The sequence below is a fragment of the Oncorhynchus keta genome, chromosome 29 (genome assembly GCF_023373465.1).
Source record: "Oncorhynchus keta strain PuntledgeMale-10-30-2019 chromosome 29, Oket_V2, whole genome shotgun sequence".
Classification (NCBI taxonomy): Eukaryota; Metazoa; Chordata; class Actinopteri; order Salmoniformes; family Salmonidae; genus Oncorhynchus; species Oncorhynchus keta.
The window spans coordinates 23437981-23459074 of record NC_068449.1 but is presented as its reverse complement, the minus strand read 5'-3'; the positions used below and the strand labels follow the sequence as shown (position 1 = coordinate 23459074).

The window sequence follows — 21094 nt, the reverse complement described above, 5'->3', positions numbered from 1 at the left end:
TGCACAATAGAGCACCTGCCATGGATGGCACATCTGTCAGAAGAAACCCACTGAAGAATAGTGTTAGAATTGTGTCAATTCGAATCTGGTATCAGGATCCACAAGCATTTCGCTACACTCGCATTAACATCTGCTAACCATGTGTATGTGACAAATAAAATTGGATTTGATTTGATAAATATGACAATGAGTCACCGATTGTATACTATGTATTTTTTATTAGCTAAGCAATAAGTGGTAAATGCAATTTTCGTATATACGGGCTCTGTCCCACCTCGCAGGGCAAAACAGAGAACTGACTTGTTCCTGACAAAGATATTATAATATACCCTGATGACAGTAGTAGTTCCGGCTTCCGAGCCGGCCTGTCGTAGTAGAGACTGGGCGTGGTTTAAACTCATCCAGCCTATCGTTGATTGTTGTCGTACGAGCTGGTACCAGCCCCCGGGCGCTCCAGTTGATAGATGTAACTTGCTGTGTCGAGTATCTATGCGCTCATTCCCTAGATACCGTTATCACATATCTGGTTTCTGTTATTGTTAAGTTTGAGTTCTAACAAAAACAGTCTGTGGTTTGCTACACTACGTTCTGTATGTGTCCGTTTTTATGTTATTCTGTATTCTTCCATCATGAGAAAGGCCCATGGTTCTGAAACTGTTAACAATGTTTCAAGTCAGCTATGTTGCATAACACCTACATACATCCACACAAGCCAACAGCAGATAATATTCAATCACATATATGGTAACTGGCTATAGTGCATAACACAGAATCCTCATAATAGCTGGAAAGAGCCCAGACGAGTGTTATGCAGAGGAATTAGGTGCATAGCAGCAGAACGCAGTCTTCCTACTGACAGCAGTCTACGAAGGCTGCATCCTATCGTTGACAGTGATGGACTGCTCAAAGTTTGCGCGATTTGGCCTCCATCTAAATTAAGAACAAATGATGTCAACCCCATCATCATTCCAGGTCGTCACCACCTGGCAATCTTGCCTGTGCGTCACCACCATGAGGCTGTGAAGCATTGAGAGACATTTCACAGAGGGTGCCATCCAAGCAGATGGACGAAGATGCTCCGCGGGAAGACGGAACACCAGCAGATGGCAGAACTGCCAAATGAGAGGCTGCAGGTAGCACCACCTTTCAACAACGTAGTTGTGGACGGTTTCGGCACATGGGCGGTGGTCTCACGCCGCACCAGAGGAGGACATGCCAATAGCAAAAGGTGTGCGGTGATGTTCTCATGCACAAGAGCTGTTCACAAAGAAGTAATTAAATCACTAAGTGCTTCCAGCTTCATAAACGCCCTGAGAAGATTATTCTCAGAGGCATAGCAAAGCAGGTACGTTCAGATTGCGGTACAAACTTTGTTGGTGATACCGAGACCTGAGGATGGATTGATCAAGTTCTAGTTCAGAAAGCACAGAGATGTATCTCCAAGAACAGAAATGTACCTACAGTTGAGGTCGGAAGTTTACATACACCTTAGCCAAATACATTTAAACTCAGTTTTTCACAATTCCTGACATTTAATCCTAGTAAGAATTCCCTGTTTTAGGCCAGATAGGATCACCACTTTATTTTAAGAATGTGAAATGTCAGAATAATAGTAGAGGGAATGATTTATTTCAGCTTTTATTTCTTTCATCACATTCCCATTGGGTCAGAAGTTTACGTGCTACCAAATACGAATTGAGTGTATTGCCTTTCAATTGTTTCACTTGGGTCAAACGTTTCGGGTAGCCTTCCACAAGCTTCCAAGAATAAGTTGGGTTAATTTTGTCCCATTCCTCCTGACAGAGCTAGTGTAACTGAGTCAGGTTTATAGGCCTCCTTTTTTCAAGCAAGGAGGCCACACGCTTTTTCAGTTATGCTTACAAATTTTCTATGGGATTGAGGTCAGGGCTTTGTGATGGCCACTCCAATACCTTGACTTTGTTGTCCTGAAGCCATTTTGCCACAACTTTGGATGTGTGCTTGGGGTCATTGTCCATTTGGAAGACCCATTTGTGACCAAGCTTTAACTTCCTGACTGATGTCTTGAGATGTTGCTTCAATATATCCACATAATTTTCCTTTCTCATGACGCCATCTATTTTGTGAAGTGCACCACTCCCTCCTGCAGCAAAGCAACCACACAACATGATGCTGCCACCCCTGTGCTTCACGGTTGGGATGGTGTTCTTCATGTAACCGATGTGAAATGGCTAGCTAGTTAGCGGTAGTGCACGCTAATAGCGTTTCAATCGGTGACGTCACTCACTTTGAGACCTTGAAGTAGTGGTTCCCCTTGCTCTTCAAGAGCCGCGGCATTTGTGGAGCAATGGGTAACGATGCTTCATGGTTGTCAGTTGTTGATGTGTGCAGAGGGTCCCTGGTTCGAGCCCGGGTAGGGGCGAGGGGACGGACTAAAGTTATACTGCTACATTGATGCTGTTGACCCAGATCACTGGTTGCTACGGAAAAGGAGGAGGTCAAAAGGGGGGTGAGTGAAACCGATGTGAAATGGCTAGCTAGTTAGCAGTGGTGTGTGCATATAACGTTTCAATCCGTGACGTCACTCGCTTTGAGACCTTGAAGTAGTGGTTCCCCTTGCTCTGCAAGAGCCGCGGCATTTGTGGAGCAATGGGTAACGATGCTTCATGGTTGTCAGTTGTTGATGTGTGCAGAGGAGCCCGGGCGAGGGGACGGACTAAAGTTATACTGTTACATTCGGCTTGCAAGCCTCCCCCTTTTTCCTCCAAACATAATGATGGTCATTATTATTTTTTTATTTTTTGTATTTCACCTTTATTTAACCAGGTAGGCTAGTTGAGAACAAGTTCTCATTTGCAACTGCGACCTGGCCAAGATAAAGCATAGCAGTGTGAACAGACAACACAGAGTTACACATGGAGTAAACAATTAACAAGTCAATAACACAGTAGAAAAAAATAAATGGGCAGTCTATATACAATGTGTGCAAAAGGCATGAGGAGGTAGGCGAATAATACAATTTTGCAGATTAACACTGGAGTGATAAATGATCAGATGGTCATGTACAGGTAGAGATATTGGTGTGCAAAAGAGCAGAAAAGTAAATAAATAAAAAAACAGTATAATAACAGTATGGGAATGAGGTCGGTGAAAATGGGTGGGCTATTTACCAATAGACTATGTACAGCTGCAGCGATCGGTTAGCTGCTCGGATAGCTGATGTTTGAAGTTGGTGAGGGAGATAAAAGTCTCCAACTTCAGCGATTTTTGCAGTTCGTTCCAGTCACAGGCAGCAGAGTACTGGAACGAAAGGCGGCCAAATGAGGTGTTGGCTTTAGGGATGATCAGTGAGATACACCTGCTGGAGCGCGTGCTACGGATGGGTGTTGCCATCGTGACCAGTGAACTGAGATAAGGCGGAGCTTTACCTAGCATGGACTTGTAGATGACCTGGAGCCAGTGGGTCTGGCGACGAATATGTAGTGAGGGCCAGCCGACTAGAGCATACAAGTCGCAGTGGTGGGTGGTATAAGGTGCTTTAGTGACAAAACGGATGGCACTGTGATAGACTGCATCCAGTTTGCTGAGTAGAGTGTTGGAAGCCATTTTGTAGATGACATCGCCGAAGTCGAGGATCGGTAGGATAGTCAGTTTTACTAGGGTAAGCTTGGCGGTGTGAGTGAAGGAGGCTTTGTTGCGGAATAGAAAGCCGACTCTTGATTTGATTTTCGATTGGAGATGTTTGATGTGAATGGCCAAACAGTTCTATTTTTGTCATCAGACCAGAGTACATTTCTCCAAAAAGTACGATCTTTGTCCCCATGTGCAGTTGCAAACCGTAGTCTGGCTTTTTTATGGTGGTTTTGGAGCAGTGGCTTCTTCCTTGCTGAGCAGCCTTTCAGGTTATGTTGATATAGGACTTGTTTTACTGTGGATATAGATACTTTTGTACCCGTTTCCTCCAGCATCTTCACAAGGTCCTTTGCTGTTGTTTTGGGATTGATTTGCACTTTTCGCACCAAACTACGTTCATCTCTAGGAGACAGAACGTGTCTCCTTCCTGAGCGGTATGACGGCTGCGTGGTCCCATGGTGTTTATACTTGCGTACTGTTGTTTGTACAGATGAACGTGGTACCTCCAGGCGTTTGGAAATTGCTCCCAAGGATGAACCGGACTTTATTTTCCCATGATGTCACGCAAAGAGGCACTGAATTTGAAGGTAGGCCTTGAAATACATCTACAGATACACCTCCAATTGACTCAAATTATGTCAATTAGCCTATCAGAAGCTTCTAAAGCCATGACATCATTTTCTGGAATTTTCCAAGCTGTGTAAAAGGCACAGTCAACTTAGTGCATGTAAACTTCTGACACACTGGAATTGTGATACAATGAATTATACATTGAATAATCTGTCTGTAAACAATTGCTGGAAAAATTACTTGTGTCGTGCACAAAGTAGATGTCCTCACCAAATTTCTAAAACTATAGTTTTAACAATAAATTTGTGGAGTGGTTGAAAAACGGGTTTTAATGACTCCAACCTAAGTGTGTGTAAACTTCTGACTTCAACTGTAGGTGTTCAACCTACCTCACTCATCCCATATGGGTGGTACATGGGAGCGGATGATTGGCATTGCACGTCGTATACTTGACTGCATGTGCCTCCAACGTGGATCTTCATGCCTTACAAATGAAGTCCTGACAACACTGACGGCCAAGGTCATTGCTGTGATGAATGCCAGGCCCCTCGTCCCAGTATCTTCAGACCCAGAATAACCCCTTATCCTCACTCCAGCTGGGCTCTTGACCCAGAAGACTGTCGTCCCCCCTTCCTCCACCAGGCAAGATCTGGGACTTAGAACTCTACAAGCAAGAGTGAAAGCAGGTACAAAGTCTAGCGGACACCTTTAGGAACAGGTGCCGGCGGGAGTATCTCTGCACGCTGCAGAGCCGACGTAAGTGGCAGGACAAGAGGCTAGATCTTAAAGAAGGGAATATGGTCTTAATGAAGGACAGTCAGGCTAAAATAAATTAATGGCCAATAGCCATCGTTGTGAAGACCCTCCACAGCTGGGACGGGATGGTGAGGAAAGTCAACTTCATAGTTCCCTTTCTTGACAACTCTGAAGATCTTCTCTCGGCCTATCTCTGAAGTTGTTGTCCTTCTTACTTCATAATATCCCAGTGGTCAGAGTTAGGTTTATATGGGATCGTTAATGAGTGTTCTGGACCTGTTAGTTGTTTAGCACCCCCTAGTGGCAGTTTAAGTGCAGCAGTGTAGAATGTACCTTTTTGTGTCATGTGACAGGAAGTGTGTGACAGTAGTTACAATCCTTCAACATCCTTCTTTATATGCTTTGTAAGATGCAATATCTGTAAGTACATTTGTTTATTAACACAGGATAAATGTTTATCACATAATTTTCCTGTTTCTGTAAAAGATTTAGTTAGTTGTTAGCTACTTTGCATTAGCTTCAGTGCTATTTCTCCCTAGGGACACCTAGTTTAGCAATATTAAGCATACAGTTGAATTCTATTAACTTTATTTTATATTTGACTCTAAATGGAGTACCCTTATTCCTTATTTCATACATTTAGTGCAGTTATTGTGTAAGACATTCTGTGCCCTTACTACAGTAACTGAAAACATGTATTTTTGTGTTTATTGCAGTTTCACACTGTGATTCAAGTAAACTTCCAAAACGCCAGACTATTTTTAAGAGTGTTTAGTTAATTGGATAACTAGTTTACTGTACCCAGCACAAGGTGCACCTGTATAATGATCATGCTGTTTAATCAACTTCTTGATATGCCACACCTGTTAGGTGGATGGATTATCTTGGCAAAGGTGAAAGCTCACTAACAGGAATGCAAACAAATTTGTGCACAACATTTGAGAGAAATACATTTTTAGTGCATACGGAAAATGTATGGGGTCTTATTTCAGCTCATGCAACCAGCGTATAGTTTCTCTAAATTCGCAAATTTATGTAAATAAAGCTTATACACATTTTTATATTTTTAATTACAAGGCACAAGTGACTTAGCCAGGCAGGCTTATTTTGAGATGTACAGTAGCCTAATAACTTATATGTTGATTGCCTTTCTTTGACCCAGGTCAAGTGAATCACAGCTTCAGAGGGGGAAGGACATTTTAATATGTCCCACCCTCTGGCTCCTTGTTAGTGGGACTTCCAGACCCATAGGGGGAACCCCCAGACTTAGGAGGACCCCAGGCTCAGCTGGGGCTGTAGGAATACACTGCATAAATGCCACAGACTGAACCCTCTGGTCAAGCTACAGCTCAGACACACACAGAGGAGTTGGTTTTCACTAGGCTGTCGCAGTTTGAGAGTTTAATTATTCCGCTCTCTCCATGCCTGCAGTGACCACTGGCTGCTCCTGTGACCTCACCACTGCTGCCTCTGTGATTGTTGCGGTGGTAGAAGGGCATGGGTTGCAAGGGGAGTGTTTGGCATGGCCAGTATCAACCTGAAATGTGCAGAACTGGTTCTCTCAGTTTGCAGACACTGGGACCTATGCCAAGGTAGAACATAGTAAACAAACAGGCTGAATTAGTTTACTATCGACAGTATCTCAGAACAGGGAGAGGCAGGCAAATTCATCTCCATGAGGCCTAGCTAAGTCCATGGTTATCTCAGTCTGTACTGAAAGTATGTTAAACTTGTCTCTCATCCACTTCCAGGTTATCACCAAGGTTCACATCCTGGTGCCACTGGAGATACTAATGCCAGACACTGCCAGTACTGCCAGTGAGAAAGGCAAAGGGACCAAACCATACAACCTCATCACAGAAAACATTCAGGTACTAGGTGGTCTGCCCATACTGCTGAAGTGAGACACCTTTGTTATGTCTTATTTGTTGCCTAACCTTTACGTTTCAGTCAGTAGCTTTCACTGCAATGAGAGAAAAGGGCTGGAGTACATCCAGCAAATGTGTGCCCCAGAGATACTTGGAGTTCATTCAGAACTCCATCTATGCACCCAAATCACTGAATGTGAGCTTCAAAAGGTAGTGAGCAGACTGCCATGACCACTCGGGCTCCTGAGTGGCACAGCGGTCTAAGCCACTGCATCTCAGTGTTAGAGGCGTCACCTATAGACCCTGGCTGAATCACAACCGGACGTGATTGGGAGTCCCATGGGGAGGTGCACATTTGTCCCAGTGTTGTCCGGGTTTGGCCGGGGTAGGCCGTCATTGCAAATAAGAATGTATTCTTAACTGACTTGCCTAGTTAAATAAAGGTTACACATCAGCTCAACGTCTGCCACTAACCTGGAGTTGGTTGTCAACAAAAGGACCACAGGTAGGGGGGCATGTCAGAAGTATGTGTGACAATAAAAAAAATGTAATAAATAAATGATGCACAGGGCTGGTTGACCAGGTGGGGGAGAAGTATGGGTTGCCGATGAGCTTTAGCACAGCTTGAGGGATCATCCAGATGAAACTGGAGGGGTGGCTTCACCTGATGGGAAGATCCAAGCTGACTTCATCAAGGTACCTCTAATAGCCTATTTGAACACCTCTATAACTGGCAATACTGAACAATTGCAATGATGAATAGGTTATACAGAGCTTTAAGTGAGGGAAACTCATTACAAGGTGTCATTGCTTCATGTTCATTATTTAAATTGGGCTGTACCTGTCAGAATTGCAGTGGCTCTATATTACAACAACACGCGTCAGCATTCTCTATAGTAATGCATTTTTATACCTTTGCTGTTTTTTATAAATTACTTTTCCCTCAGGTGACAAAGCACAAGGGCAACTACAGCTTCACCACAGGAGACCTGATGAAGATTACTGATCTCTGTGATTCCACATGTCCTATGTGTGAGTAAAGAGGCGCTAAATAGCCTCACAATTGACCCTTTGCTAAGCCCTGACCCCCTTAGTTAATATTGCAACCTCGGCCATAATTTTCCCTGGGAAGCCCAAATCAAATCGTTATTTGTCACAATACAACAGGTGTAGGTAGACCTTACAGTGAGTTGCTTACTTAGAAGCCCTTAACCAACAATGCAGTTAAGAAAAATATAGTAAGTGTGAAGTAAAAAATAGCCAAGTTAAAAATAACAAATAAAAAGCAGCAGTAAAATAACAGTAGCGGTACAGGAGTTACCGGTAGAGAGTCAATGTGCGGTAGTTAGTCGAGGAAATTGAGGTAATATGTACATGTAAGTAGAGTTAAAGTGACTATGAATAGATAATAACCAGAGAGTAGCAGCAGTGTAAAAGAGGGTGGGGGCAATGCAAATGGTCTGGGTAGCCATTTGATTAGCTGTTCAGGAGTACTTGGGGGTAGAAGCTGTTAAGAAGCCTTTTGGACCTAGACTTGGTGCTCCGGTACCGCTTCCCATGCGTTAGCAGAGAGAAGTCTATGACTAGGGTGGCTGGAGTCTTTTTGATAATTTTTAGGGCCTTCCTCAGACACCGCTTGGTATAGAGGTCCTGGATGGCAGGAAGCTTGGCACCAGTGATGTACTGGGCCGTACACACTACCCTCTGTAGTGCTTTGCGGTTTGAGGCCGAGCAGTTGCCATACCAGGCAGTGATGCAACCAGTCAGGATGCTCTGGATGGTGCAGCTGTAGAACCTTTTGAGGATCTGAGGACCCATACCAAATCTTTTCAGTCATCCGGGGGGCAGGATTTGTTGTGCCCTATTCACAACTGTCTTGGTGTGTTTGGTGTAGTCATTTCCGGTCACAACTTGCAGACGTGTTTGCGTGTTGCTGTGTGTTTTGTTGCCAACCTTACTTTGATACCTGACAACTTTACGGTTTTTACTTTTTAATTACCGTTTATATTTTTCGTTTTTCCCTCACTCAACTTTTTTTCATTCAACTTTTTCACTCCGGACGCTTTATCTGGACATGGTTCGTCAGGACTTCCAACAGCCGAAGCTAAGTAGTAACATTAACATGATGCCTTCTACTTGCAGTCACTGTATTCATAATATACAGGAGAACGATCACCTTAAGCCGAGGATGGCTGTGCTGCAAGCCCAGCTTCAGACGCAATCGTTAGGCAAGGGTAATTTCAGTGTAGGAAAGGATGAAACAGCGTCTGTGCAACCAGTAAGTACAGATAGTAACGTCAGTATAAATCCCCTTGCACGGTCCCAGCAGCCGGACAACTTTCTCATGGCTTCTGGAGGGAAATGCTGTAGGAATGCTCAACCGGTGTTGCTCATCCAGTCGACGGAAACTTTCAACCGGTTCTCTCCATTAAGCAGCGAGTCGGAGTCTGAGGCCGAGCCTTCTCCTATCTCTACTCCTCCCGTTACGGTGTCTGAGACGCCGAAGCTTCCCACCATTAGCTCTGACAAATTGAAAACCGTAGTCATTGGCGACTCCATTACCCGAAGTATTAGATTTAAAACGAATCATCCAGCAATCATACACTGTTTACCAGTGGGCAGTGCTACCAACGTTAAGGCTAATCTGAAGATGGTGCTGGCTAAAGCTAAAACTGGTGAGTGTAGAGAGTATAGAGATATTGTTATCCACGTCGGCACCAATGATGTTAGGATGAAACAGTCAGAGATCATCAAGCGCAACATAGCTTCAGTGTGTAAATCAGCTAGAAAGATGTGTCGGCATCGAGTAATTGTCTCTGGCCCCCTCCCCATTAGGGGGAGTGATGAGCTCTACAGCAGAGTCTCACAACTCAATCGCTGGTTGAAAAACTATTTTGTGCCCCTCCCATAAGATAGCATTTGTAGATAATTGGCCCTCTTTCTGGGACTCACCTACAAACAGGACCAAGCCTGGCCTGCTGAGGAGTGACGGACTCCATCCTAGCTGGAGGGTTGCTCTCCTCTTATCTACCAACATAGACAGGGCTCGAACTCCTCTAGCTCCACAATGAAGTAGGGTGCAGGCCAGGCAGCAGGCTGTTAGCCAGCCTGCCAGCTTAGTGGAGTCTGCCACTAGCACAGTCAGTGTAGTCAGCTCAGCTATCCCCATTGAGACCGTGTCTGTGCCTCGACCTAGATTGGGCAAAACTAAACATGGCGGCGTTCGCCATAGCAATCTCACTAGGATAAATACCTCCTCCATTCCTGCCATTATTGAATGTGATCGTGATACCTCACATGTTAGATCCCTTATTTCAAAGGCAGTTATAGTCAATGAACTAATCACTGATCATAATCTTGATGTGATTGGCCTGACTGAAACATGGCTTAAGCCTGATGAATTTACTGTGTTAAATGAGGCCTCACCTCCTGGTTACACTAGTGACCATATCCACCGTGCATCCCACAAAGGCGGAGGTGTTGCTAACATTTACGATAGCAAATTTCAATTTACAAAAAAAAAGAAGACAGTTGTCTTTTGAGCTTCTAGTCATAATCTATGCAGCCTATTCAATCACTTTTTATAGCTACTGTTTACAGGCCTCCTGGGCCATATACAGCGTTCCTCATTGAGTTCCCTGAATTCCTATTGGACCTTGTAGTCATAGCAGATAATATTCTAGTTTTTGGTGACTTTAATATTCACATGGAAAAGTCCACAGACCCACTCCAAAAGGCTTTCGGAGCCATCATCGACTTAGTGGGTTTTGTCCAACATGTCTCTGGACCTACTCACTGTCACAGTCATACTCTGGACCTAGTTTTGTCCCATGGAATAAATGTTGTGGATCTTAATGTTTTTCCTCATAACCCTGAACTATCGGACCACCATTTTATTACGTTTGCAATTGCAACAAATAATCTGCTCAGACCCCAACCAAGGAGCACCAAAGGTCGTGCTATAAATTCCCAGACAGCACAAAGATTCCTTGATGCCCTTCCAGACTCCCTCTGCCTACCCAAGGACATCAGAGGACAAAAATCAGTTAACCACCTAACTGAGGAACTCAATTTAACTTTGTGCAATACCCTAGATGCAGTTGCACCCCTAAAAAAATTGTCATAAGAAACTAGCTCCCTGGTATACAGAAAATACCCGAGCTCTGAAGCAAGCTTAGAGAAAATTGGAACCGAAATGGCGCCACACCAAACTGGAAGTCTTCCGACTAGCTTGGAAAGACAGTACCGTGCAGTATCGAAGAGCCCTCACTGCTGCTCGATCATCCTATTTTTCCAACTTAATTGAGGAAAATAAGAATAATCCAAAATTTATTTTTGATACTGTCGCAAAGCTAACTAAAAAGCAGCATTCCCCAAGTGAGGATATGGCTTTCACTTCAGCAGTAATAAATTCATGAACTTCTTTGAGGAAAAGATCATGATCATTAGAAAGCAAATTACTCTTTAAATCTGCGTATTCCCCCTTCAAAGCTCAGTTGCTCTGAGTCTGCACAACTCTGCCAGGACCTAGGTTCAAGAGAGAGACTCAAGTGTTTTAGTATTAAATATCTTGACACAATGATGAAAATAATCATGGCCTCTAAACCTTCAAGCTGCATACTGGACCCTATTCAAACTAAACTACTGAAAGAGCTGCGTTCTGTGCTTGGCCCTCCTATGTTGAACATAATAAACGGCTCTCTATCCACCGGATGTGTACCAAACTCACTAAAAGAAGCAGTAATAAGGCCTCTCTTGAAAAAGCCAAACCTTGACTCAGAAAATATAAAAAACTATCGGCCTATATCGAATCTTCCATTCCTCTATTTTTTTAAAAAGCGGTTGCGCAGCAACTCACTGCCTTCCTGAAGACAAACAATATATACAAACGGCTTCAGTCTTGTTTTAGACCACATCTTAGCACTGAGACTGCACTTGTGAAGGTGGTAAATTACCTTTAAAATGGCATCAGACAGAGGCTCTGCATCTGTCCTCATGCTCCTAGACCTTAGTGCTGCTTTTGATACCATTGATCACCACATTCTTTTGGAGAGATAAGAAACCCAAATTGGTCTACACGGACAAGTTCTGGCCTGGTTTAGATCTTGTCTGTTGGAAAGATATCCGTTTGTCTCTGAATGGTTTGTCCTCTGACAAATCAACTGTAAATTTCGGTGTTCCTCAAGGTTCCGTTTTAGGACCACTATTGTTTTCACTATATATATTTTACCTCTTGGGGATGTCATTCGAAAACATAACGTTAACCTCTCTGCGCACCGAACCCGTTAGCAGGATTAAATTCGACAACATACGGTGATCGCTACATAAATAGTCATATTAAACATTCATGAAAATACAAGTGTCTCACATGGGTCGAAAGCCTAGAGTCTTGCTAATCCAACTGCCTTGTCAGATTTAAAAAAGGATTTACTGCGAAAGAATATGATACGATTATCTGAGGATAGAGCCCCATTAAAAAAAACTATTTCAAACAGCACAGGCGTAACATCACAAATTGCAATAAAATAAATAGTTTACCTTTGACGATCTTCCTCTGTTTGCAATCCCAATGCTCATTGTTACACAATGAATAGGCTTTTGTTTGATCAAATCCATTTTTATAGCCTAACACAATATATTTTGTGAACCGCTTGTGTCGTGAATTCCGTCTCATTCCATTTTCGACGACACATTCGATGTAAATACACACACTAAACATGACTTTATCCAGTCATGTTTGGTTTCATTGCAATCAACTGGTTTGTTTGTAACACAACCAAACGTGATGGGTCATTTCGCGGGACGTATTGACTGAAAGAAACTGATTTGAAGACAACAAGTAATGACATCATTGTGCACCAATGATATGACCCCTGTTTCATTGATTGACTGTATTTTAACCCAATGACCACTGATAGTCTTGAAATCTAGCTGGGTATATAGCCAATGAGCCGAGGTAAACGGCAATATGTAATGTTTATGTGTTGGAAGACCAACCCATGTAGTAAACTCCGGCGTAAAGAGGTTCATTCTCCATTGAAGATTCATACCGGAAGGAGCCACACATGTTACGCACAGCATTATTTTGGTTAAAAAAAATTGGGCATCTTCAGCTGTTTATATATCAACCAGTATGGCGACTAAGTCAGGGAACGCTAAATCTAAGTCTAGATATACAGATGTACACACAATTGTAGAAGAAATTGATCGGGAAAGTGAGACAGAGATTGTTGGATTCATTTAGCGATTCCCAAATGGAGGAATATTATTTGAACGGAGAGGACATCGTTTTGGACTGGTAAGTTCTTCTCATGCTAATGCCGTTGTTTGAAATTAATAATATAAAATATTATTTGTGATTTTTTTTAAAATGTAGTAGCAATATATAAAAATTTAATGAAATGTGTAAAGTACACTTTGGCTATACATTGTGTGACCCATAACCTGTTTGTGTGTGTATATATCCTGTACATATTGTGGATTAGAGGGAGCATGGCCGAGATGCGTGTCTGCCGCTCCACCCCACCCCCACATGAAATAGCGGATGACACACAGCTGTACATTTCAATGAAACATGGTGACGCCCCAAAATTGCCCTCGCTAGAAGCCTGTGTTTCAGACATAATAATAATAATAATAATATATGCCATTTAGCAGACGCTTTTATCCAAAGCGACTTACAGTCATGTGTGCATACATTCTACGTATAAGGAAGTGGATGGCTGCAAACTTTCTACTTTTAAACTCAGACAAAACAGAGATGCTTGTTCTAGGTCCCAAGAAACAAAGAGATCTTCTGTTGAATCTGACAATTAATCTTGATGGTTGTACAGTCGTCTCAAATAAAACTGTGAAGGACCTCAGCCTTACTCTGGACCCTGATCTCTCTTTTGAAGAACATATCAAGACTGTTTCAATGACAGCTTTTTTCAGAAACTTCTGTCCAAAAATGATGCAGAAAAATGTATCCATGCTTTTGTTACTTATAGGTTAGACTACTGCAATGCTCTACTTTCCGGCTACCCGGATAAAGCACTAAATAAACTTCAGTTAGTGCTAAACACGGGTGCTAGAATCCTGACTAGAACCAAAACATTTGATCATATTACTCCAGTGCTAGCCTCCCTACACTGGCTTCCTGTTAAGGCAAGGGCTGATTTCAAGGTTTTACTGCTAACCTACAAAGCATTACATGGGCTTGCTCCTACCTATCTTTCTGATTTGGTCCTGCCGTACATACCTACACGTACGCTACGGCCACAAGACGCAGGCCTCCTAATTGTCCCTAGAATTTCTAAGCAAACAGCTTGAGGTAGGGCTTTCTCCTATAGAGCTCCATTTTTATGGAATGGTCTGCCAACCCATGTGAGAGATGCAGACTCGATGTCAACCTTTAAGTCTTTACTGAAGACTCATCTCTTCAGTGGGTCATATGATTGAGTGTAGTCTGGCCCAGGAGTGTGAAGGTGAACGGAAAGGCTCTGGAGCAACGAACCACCCTTGCTGTCTCTGCCTGGCCGGTTCCCCTCTCTCCACTGGGATTCTCTGCCTCTAACCCTATTTCAGGGGCTGAGTCACTGGCTTACTGGTCCTCTTTCATGCCATCCCTAGGACGGCAAGTTGGTGGTTGAAGATATCCCTCTAGTGGTGTGGGGGCTGTGCTTTGGCAAAGTGGGTGGGGTTATATCATCGGATGGGGCCACAGTGTCTCCTGACCCCTCCTGTCTCAGCCTCCAGTATTTATGCTGCAGTAGCTTGTGTCGGGGGGCTAGGGTCAGTTTGTTATATCTGGAGTACTTCTCCTGTCTTATCCAGTGTCCTGTGTGAATTTAAGTATGCTCCCTCTAATTTTCTCTTTTTCTCTCTCGGAGGACCTGAGCCTTAGGACCATGCCTCAGGACTACCTGGCATGATGACTCCTTGCTGTCCCTAGTCCACCTGGCCGTGCTGCTGCTCCAGTTCCAACTGTTCTGCCTGCGGCTATGGAATCCTGACCTGTTCCCGACCTGCTGTTTTCAACGCTCTAGAGACAGCAGGAGTGGTAGAGATACTCTTAATGATCTGCTATGCCAACTGACATTTAGTCCTGAGGTGCTGACTTGCTGCACCCTCGACAACTACTGTGATTATTATTATTTGACCATGCTGGTCATTTATGAAAATTTGAACATCGTGGCCAGCCAGGAGAGGACTGGCCACCCCTCAGTCTTGTTCCTCTCTAGGTTTCTTCCTATGTTCTAAACTTTATAGGGAGTTTTTCCTAGCCGCCGTGCTTCTACACCTGCATTGCTTGCTGTTTGGGGTTTTAGGCTGGGTTTCTGTACAGCACTTTGAGATATCAGCTGATGTACGAAGGGCTATATAAATACATTTGATTTGTTTGGACCATGATAGTTTGTTGGTGATGTGGACACCAAGGAACTTGAAGCTCTCAACCTGTTCCACTACAGCTCCATTGATAAGAATGGGGGTGTGCTCATCCTCCTTTTCCTGTAGTTCACAATCATCTCCTTTGTCTTGAACACATTGAGATAGAGCTCGTTATCCTGGCACCACACGGCCAGGTCTCTGACCTCCCTATAGGCTGTCTTGCCGACAACACAACATATCAGCGTGGCAGATATGGTTACCTACCCTTACCACCTGGGGGCGGCCCGTCAGGAAGTCCAGGATCCAGTTGTTTAATCCCAGGGTCCTTAGCATAGTGATGACCTTTGAGGGCACTGTGGTGTGCTGAGCTGTCGTCAATTAATGGCATTCTCACGTAGGTGTTCCTTTTGTCCCGGTGGGAAAGGGCAATAGAGATGGCATCATCTGTGGATATTTTGAGTCAGTATGCAAATTGGAGTGGGTCTAGGCTTTCTGGGATAATGGTGTTGTGAGCCATGACCGGCCTTTCAAAGCACTTATTGGCTACAGATGTGAGTGCTATGCGTCTGTAGTCATTAGTCATTTAGGCAGGTTCCCTTACACGGAACCCAAACTGGCTGCGCATGTGTGCCATTGTGCATAAATGTATTTTGTCCCCCCACACCAAACGTGATCAAGGCACGCAGGTTAAAATATCAAAACAAACTCTGAACCAATTATATTAATTTGGGGACAGGTCGAAAAGCATTAAACATTTATGGCAATTTAGCTAGTACTTGCTAGCTAATTTGTTCTATTTAGCTAGCTTGCTGTTGCTAGCTAATTTGTCCTGGGATATAAACATTGAGTTGTTATTTTACCTGAAATGCACAAGGACCTCTACTCTGCCAATTAATCCACACATAAAACAGTCAACCAAATCATTTCTAGTCATCTCTCTTCCTTCCAGGCTTTTTCTTCTCTTGACTTCATATTGCGATGGGCAACTTTCATAAATTAGGTGCATTACCACCACTGACCTTGTTCGTCTTTCTCACCCACTTGGGTATAACCAATGAGGAGATTGGAGAGGCAGGACTTGCGGCACGATCTGTGTCAGAAATATAACTGATTTCTATTTTAGCCCTTGGCAACGCAGGTTCAAATTGGTGCGTGCAATAATTGAATAACATACATTTATTAATCTATTTTGCCATGCTTGCGTGTGGTCTGCCATTTAGTGTTCTTGGGCATAGGGACTATGGTGGTCTGCTTGAAACATGTTGGTATTACAGACTCCGTCCTGGTAATCAGTCTTCCGGAACAGCTGATGCTCTCATGCATGCTTCAGTGTTGCTTTCCTCAAAGCGAGCATAGAAGTAATTTAGCTCGTCTAGTAGGCTCGTGCCACTGAGCAGCTCACGGCTGCCCATTTAACCACTAACGAAATCCCCTCACATTGATCCAAACCAGGTTTTGCTAATCAGGAAACTCTTGGGTATGTTGTGGTGGACTGTCATTATAATTGCTTTACGGGGAACCTGGTAAAATGATGTTTGTAGTATAGCTAGCCACTGAATGGCATTGAATTCAGTCAGTGTGCAGTGAAAGCTATAGCTACTTTTGGAGCAAACCAGTACTCTCAAATCGTATCCTGATGTCAACAGCAGATGAGAGTTGTATTCATAACATTGCTAACTTAACTAGTTAACATACATTTTGAGAAAAAAAGTTATATTAAGTGACTAGCTTAGCAACGTTTGGTAGTCAATGAGACAGAGAGCTAGCTAGTAGCTAACCAACTGAACTTGCAAACATTATAACAAAAGTATAATTTCTGATAAAAAAAAACTCAAACAGGCTCTGCATTTCAGCAATCACAGTAGCAAGTCGTCCTGGTGCACAGTTTAATTATTTAGCAGTTGAAACATTTTTTTGTTGTTGCCATTGCACTCACTGGCTTTCATGCGATATAAACGTGAGCTTGTCCAAGGTGTCAGATTTGATGACAGTTGCTGTCCATTGGAGTGCTGCCATTGGTTGCCCAAAATTATGGGGAAGAGCTACATTTTCATTGAATAATGTGATCATAAAAATAGTTTCTTTGCTTTGTTCTGATTGACCAACCTAACGTTTATTTCTGTATTTATCAAGTGGCATGAAATAAAACTGGGGGAAATTGGATGTACTGTTTACCCAGTAGATGGGGCTGTTTGGTTTGTTGTGGAGTTTTAGATCATGTTGACCTGTTTACACCTGTCTCTTCCCAGGGTGGTACCAGCTGCTGAGTACAGTTCATGAGCATATCCACTGCCTATACAAGCTGTCCGATGCTGTTTCTATGCTAGACATGCTGCTGTCACTAGCCAATGCATGCACCATCTCAGACTGTTAAGTCAAGCAGGAAACGCCAGGGTAGTGGGTTCGATTCCCAGGACCACCCATACGTAGAATGTATGCACACATGACTAAGTCGCTTTGGATAAAAGCGTCTGCTAAATGGCATATATTATATTATATTAAGTGAATAAATGTAATCAAAAAAACATTTTTCACCCAACATTTCTGCAATAGAACATAAAAACAGTTGTTCAAATTCATAGACACACTAACCATATGATCCAGTCAGATTCAAGCTATCCCTGGAGTTGGTTGACCTCAGTCTAGTCAGTATCTGAAGAAACAACCACCCACTCATCCTTCTCACATAGCAGCCAGTCAATGCAGCATGATTGAATACAGTGCGTCAGCAGCAGCGCCCTCTCTTCTCCTCTCTGATTGACAAAGAGGCTGCTGTGCTCTGCTGTCTATGTAACATTGGTTGCCCTGTCAGCTTCAGTTGTCTGGCCCCCAGCTGTCTGAAAGGATCTCTGTAGAGACACGTGCTGACTGCCGGCCTTCTCCGTCTCATTCATCTCACTTTCAGATGACCCGAGTTACGTAACCGTTACTGTATTTGACCAGACCAATCTCTCTGCATTACACGACAACTGTAGATGTCTGTTTTGACTGCATGTACTGTACGCTAGTAGTGTTTGGAATTCACATTAAATTAGTAATAAAATAGCAAACGCAACTGAATTTCATTCACAGCAATTCAACCCAGATGTATTTTTTTTAAAATTACCCAACAATGTAATTATCAATTATCAAAGTGTTCTTCCTGAAGTTATCCTGCTCTGTGCCTGCAACGCGTCCTTAGTTCACAGATACACTGGCCATCAAGCAGGGTCGTTACCCCATTCTGGATCGTATCACTGGCCAGCAGCCCATGTCCAACAACAGCTACATCTGAGGGCAGCAACATTGTCATCATCGCTGGGCTCAACATGAGCGGCAAGTCCACCTACAATACATACTGGCCTTTCTGATGCAGTGATATGGTATGGACTTTTAAAATCTAGGCAAAATAGTTTTGTTTCATTTTGTCTGGGTATTCCCAAGGTCTCTTATATAACCCATAATGTGAAGTGACAAATCTCTCATCATAGACGCGCTTGGGCGTAGCACCAGTGCTGAGTGGGGCGTAGTCATATGTCACTCTATCTGCAAGTTCCTCATTAGCCTCAGGGTAGGTACACTGTCCAACCAGCACAGTGCCTCTGTCTGAAACAATAGATGATTAATTGGATTGTTGTGTATGAATCATAGAAGCCTTAATTTTCTTTGACTTCCTGTTACTTGCACTGCTCAGATCAAACTATCATCAGTTAAATGTGTACTCCGCTCTGTTTCCCTGGTGGTCTCAGGTGTTCACTCTGTTTGCCACACACTTCCTGGAGCTACAGTATGTGAGCTGGAGACATTGTACCCCAATGTGGAAAACCAGCACATGGAGGTTCAGCACACCTGCACTGGCAACACGGGTACAGAGAGTGTTGTCTACACTTTCCTGCTGAGCCATGGAAGCTCATATTTCCTAGGGTAAGGAAATATGATTGAACATTCTTAAAGGGGAGCTGAACTTCCTGATTTACCCTCGGTTGCAATTCTCCTCATTAGGAAATGCGATTGAGAACAAGATTTGGGTTTGGAGGCAGGCTTTGACGTGGGTGTCTCGTGTGTGTTCGAATGTGGAAAGCGTTTGTACTTTAACTTTGCCAAATACTACACAGTTAGTCACTCACCCTTCTAGAAAACGTGAAACAGCCTAATCAGATCTTGTCTGGAAGTTTCCTAGACTAGCTAGCCAACTTCTTTTGCCAATTAGTTTCAGCCAGCTGTGTGCAACAGTAGAAAAGTTGGCTATCCAATCTGTGGGGCTAGTTAAGGACGGTCAATAAATTACACAATGTAAATTAGACAATATTTTCATGTTGCACACCTTTTAGTTGTCTCATTAAATGCTTTCAACATCATATTAATTTCTGTAATTTATAGTTAGTCTAAGTCATTTGGTGCTATTGACATTTAAATATACATTGTGTAATTTACTGAGGTCCCCAACTAGCCCCTTAGGCTTAGGGGATATTGAATGTCAAACCAAATTGGACATGGGCATTACAATTGGGTCTAATTGTTGATTACTTAGGTGCTGCCAGCTGTGGGCAGGATTTAAATAAACCTAACCCAAGTAAAACTGTTATGGTGCCCGTTACTCTGTGACATACCATTTTCCCCCCTAATTATCTCACAAATCTAAGTTTTGGATTAGATACTTTTACCAAAATGATCATATTAAACACTAAGTCAATTTTAGAATAAATGTTTGACTCATTGATGCCACAAAGGCAGTTTTCAAAAGGATAAGATGCTTATTACGTAAGGTTACTCTTTAACATTGTCCAATCATTAACCTAAATAGTAAAAGGTTTACTGTAATGTTTAACTTGCAGGTCTGAGGGCTGCAGAGATGATTGCACTGCCTACAACCATAATCCAAGAAGGATTCCCAGTAGGCTATTTCTTCTTGTTATTTAGATCAAATGTACCTTCCATCTTATTCTGTGGTCCCTGCTGGTCTGTCAACCTGTCGTCTTCCTCCTCTGTATCACCTGGCCACCAGGCTCCTGTAAACATCCAGGGACTCCATACTGGACCTTGACAGCCTGCGAATCTATCTAAAGGGCCCGAAAAGACGCTATGAAACATGTGTCCATGGAGACAGAGGATGTCAGGTTGGGATGGGTCGATGAAGGAGGTGAGAGGAATTGAAGAAGCTTGTGGATTTAAATTATGCTGTTCGCCACAAAAAATGTTAAATAAAAATATCCTATATGATATTAAATTACAAGTTGTTAGGTGTAATATTTTCAATGTTTCTGTCATTTTAATAAAGAGTTCATTATTAATGTGACATTAAGTGGGACAAGGGACAGGGGCCCAAATGTAAACCGCCATGTAGGTTTAAAACCCCGAGAGCTGGCATGGAAACCCGACATAGTATTTAATTCTACGTCGGGCATTAATGGGCATTTGGGTCAGGAAAGTTCCCTCTCATGACCACTACAAGCCAGTATGTTGAATAAAATTGTATTTTAACTTACTTTACCGGTTGTCCATGTGGTTTTTGCAAGTAGGAATGTGTAAGAATAATTACAACTATTCAAAGCGCTGGTGGTAGTGCATTCAGATTTCTATCACCTCAAGCATCACAGGATAAATACTTGCCGAGCTCGTGCATGTGTTTACATGGTTCTTGGCATTCTTATGGTGATAGAAATCCGAATGCACTACCAGTGCTTTGAAAAGTTTGTAATTATGCTTTCTGGTGGATATTGTCCCACATTCCTACCCGCAAATATACCAACCGGCAAAGTAATTTAAAATATAATTTAACAATTTTGCTTGAGGTCTTGAGGAAACTTTCATAATCATTAATTTATGCCCGACATAGAATTAATTAAATTCAATGTCGGGTTTCCAGGCTACCCTGGTGCACCCGGGGTGGTTGTAGTCTAATCGGGTGCATAGAGCAAGAGGCCATGCCTTCTCCACAT

The 21094-nt window shown here is 43.0% G+C and overlaps 1 pseudogene; it reads left to right on the top strand.

Annotated features, from left to right (window-relative positions):
- The first annotated feature begins 1073 nt into the window (after positions 1 to 1073).
- LOC118362172 (mutS protein homolog 4-like) lies at positions 1074 to 20611 on the top strand (annotated as a pseudogene).
- The last annotated feature ends 483 nt before the right edge of the window (positions 20612 to 21094 follow it).